The 3,454-nt window shown below is 33.2% G+C and overlaps 1 long non-coding RNA gene across 1 annotated transcript; it reads right to left on the bottom strand.

Moving 5' to 3' along the window:
• Window positions 1-828: 828 nt before the first annotated feature.
• LOC124457675 lies at window positions 829-3,118 on the bottom strand. The gene is made up of 3 exons (XR_006952723.1): window positions 3,011-3,118; window positions 2,309-2,421; window positions 829-1,263 (listed from the first exon to the last, which is right to left on the bottom strand). It is a non-coding gene; the product is annotated as an uncharacterized LOC124457675 (long non-coding RNA).
• Window positions 3,119-3,454: the final 336 nt, after the last annotated feature.

The following is a 3,454-nucleotide window of genomic DNA, read 5'->3' as shown; positions in this document are numbered from 1 at the left end:
GGAGGAGGTCTCAGGGAAGTTGCGAGATTCTTGCAAAACTGAAGTCTCTTGCGATATTGGATTGTATCCGTATCCTTTGCTTATATGCACCACACGTTTTTTTCGAACATTTGCATATCAGCGTTTGTGTTTTTAAAAGTTCGACTCTTACTCAGGGAGTGGGGCACGAGCCGTTGGCTGAGGACCTCTATCTTTTAGTTTCGTTGCATACATTAAGAGAATAAGAATTTCTTTCATAGGGTCATGGAGGATAGTGTAAAGAAAAGTAATCAACATTGGCCCTGAGTGGCCACTAGCGATAAGTGTGCACAATGAGCCGAAATTTACGTTTGCCTGTTGATGACATCAACGATAGTTATAGAAAACAAAAAAATATTAAACTCGAAAAGTCCTTACTTCCTCTTCATAGACAAGCATGAAAAAAGTAGAAAAGTGTATTACATTGTTTTCTTTCAATCACCATTGACAACTTCAAACAGTCAAGCCATACTTTTAGAAACAGTACGAAGGATGCAGAATATATACACACGGAAGACAAAGCTACGGTATAACAAATTGCTTGGTGCAATACATACTTTTAATTTCTTATATCAAAACGAGAAACATCATGGAAAGCTTGACTGTGTTGTTAACAAAATACTACAGCGTCCTTTGCTTGAGTGATTTTAGCAGTGCGATTTCTGGAAGGATTTAACTTTCATACTTTCACTAATAAAACTTATAACACTCCCCTTAACTTGATACTTAATAAAACACTTTTGATAAATTAGATGGCCGACCCAAACACTTCGGGATGTTGCCCAAGTTAAGAAACAGTAACAACACTTGTAATTGGAAAATATTTATTTATATTGATCACCAGAGGTGCAAAACTTAGTGTACACCTGACCTGGAGACTAAATTTCTTATAATTTATAAGTTCTATCAATATATAAAATAAATTAATCGTCAGACAAAACTTTACTATTATTTCCAAATTTTGAAAATGAGAAGATCATTGTACGCGAGAAAATATGTTCATTTACTAAAATGTTTGGTCGTATTTTGTTGAAAAGCACATTTATGTACATCATCACATACAGCACCAGGTGGACAGCACCAACCACCACCACAACATATCCCACATGGTATATCACAACAAAAATAGACTATATTATAGGATATTCTTGGATTATATTTACAGCATCTTTGGTCATCGTCACAAAAAAATCTCCGATTATGACCACGATGTCCTACCCATCCACAAAAAACTTTACTTTGGCCCTACAAAAGATAGGAGGTCTTAGAAAGAACACACATCGAAACTAATTAATTTGCTTTAGTTAAAAGGACATTTTCTACAATCATGCATATGCTCTTTTGAATTTCACTCTCAAATACATGAATCCCACAAACATATTACGAACAAATTTGATTTATCATGAATTCAGCATAAAAACTGTAGTTGTGAGCTGCCTATGATTTAACTCAATTTAGAAGTAACAAACAGTCGAACACAATGTTGGGGTGTCTGGTGTACAGTCACGTGACTGACGTTTAAACTTTAAAAATTACTTGATTATTAAACTATAAAGTATAAAATTATTCTGCTTTTATCATTACGTCAACTCTATTCTCACTATACATTGTTTTGTTATTTAATATTATATAGCAAATCTCGTTGGTAACGAAGTCAGTTGAAATTAAGTGTTCTGAAATGTTATTTACTGACTGTTTTATAAGCTGATTGGTTTGACGTATACCACAATATAACAACGCTGAATTTAAGTAATTTAATTGGTCTGTTGATCAACAGGCAGTATTAACCCTGTAGTCCCAGGCTTTTTCAAAAATTTGTAACATTTCATACGGTGATTGTTGCAGTGGTGCAACAAAGGGCTCTAAACTCTAAAATTTTCTCAGTCATCTAAGTCTTTTTATAAGACTACTAGCAGGTAATCACTCGGGCTAGTCGAGAACATTGTTTGCTTATACTTGCATATTATAAAAGTTTCAAAATAACACAACGAGATTCACAGAAATTGCAACATATTATAGACAATCACGCGTAAAACGACCCAAGAAGGATTTTAATTGGTTCAAGGGCTTCGTGTCAATCATGCGTGAGTTATGTAATTGTCACTGTATTAATATGTTCATTATTTCTGTAAGTATATCAATAACACAATTTGTATGCATCATACGTCAATTTGTGCTTGCACGCTAAAATCACGCGCTTTGAAATTCGAAACACCCGCACACTTAATATAGGATAATCTAAAATATAACTATACTAAGATCGTATTTTTACAAGCACAATACATCCAACCTTTTTTGTTTTCTTTTCCAACTTTGAAGTCATACATTCTCCATTCATTCGTTCCATACTGACTGAATCGTAAAATACCAAAAGAATCAACACAATGCTGAGAGTGTTCATGGCTGAAACGGAAAATTTCTTACTTATCAAACAAAGCTTTTACATATAAGTTTGCTCTCAGAAAACGTTCGACTTTCAATTGAAAAGAATAGTTTTTCCACGTAAACAAAATTGATTTGAATGATTTGATGGTCATCGACAGGCATTTTAAACATGTTCTTTGTACTCGCTATGAACATTGGAACATTCAGGTAACATTTTATGAATAACTTTTCCAAAATGATTATGAAACATTTCTTCCTATATTAAGATTTTTTAAAACCATGACTGCCTATAATTGTGGACAAGTTTCTGCAAACTTGTGTTCAAGCAATTTATGTATTTCAAATTGCGAACATTTGCATTGCACAGTTTTCTCAAAAATCATTTATAAATATTTTGAGAAAATAAGACATGATTACGTAGTTTGTTCCTGCAAAAAGACAATATCAAACATTTTAAAAGTTGATATTAGAATCACACGACATGGCATTACAACGACATGCATATACTTCAGCTCTCCGGCATATGACCGAATTACCTTCATTATCGAATATTTATAAAAGAGCTAAACATCTTTATAAACGTTAACGACAATTACATTTGAGATACCTTTCTTAAACTTCCTTTTCTGCACGACTTTCGCTATGGTTATGGGTATGGAAATTATGTGAGGAAGAATGGAACTGATGATAGTTTTGCAAGCGACTTACGTCATGTGAAAACTATGAAATCATAATATCACAGGCTTTCTCACATGACAATATTTTAAAAGCAAAACAGCAACGAAATTATTGTTAATTCAGGCAATAATGAATAACTCTTTCAAGGAGACCAAATGTAACTTACAAATGTCCAAGTTAACCCCCGTAGAAAGTTGCGTAAATCCTCATCTTAAGCGACTAAATAGCCTGTAAAACCAGGTGTTGCGTTTCTTTTTCAGTTTCACAGACATTTTTTCGACCAAGGTTCGACAAAACGTAAATAAACATAGGCATAACCAATTGACAATAAGTACAAGAACATCAATTACTCAATTTTTAAAACTTATTGCTA

The sequence above is a fragment of the Xenia sp. Carnegie-2017 genome, unplaced genomic scaffold (assembly GCF_021976095.1).
Source record: "Xenia sp. Carnegie-2017 unplaced genomic scaffold, XeniaSp_v1 HiC_scaffold_6, whole genome shotgun sequence".
NCBI classification, from domain to species: Eukaryota; Metazoa; Cnidaria; class Anthozoa; order Malacalcyonacea; family Xeniidae; genus Xenia; species Xenia sp. Carnegie-2017.
Note: the sequence above shows the minus strand (reverse complement) of the source record. Positions and strands in the feature narration are given on the sequence as shown.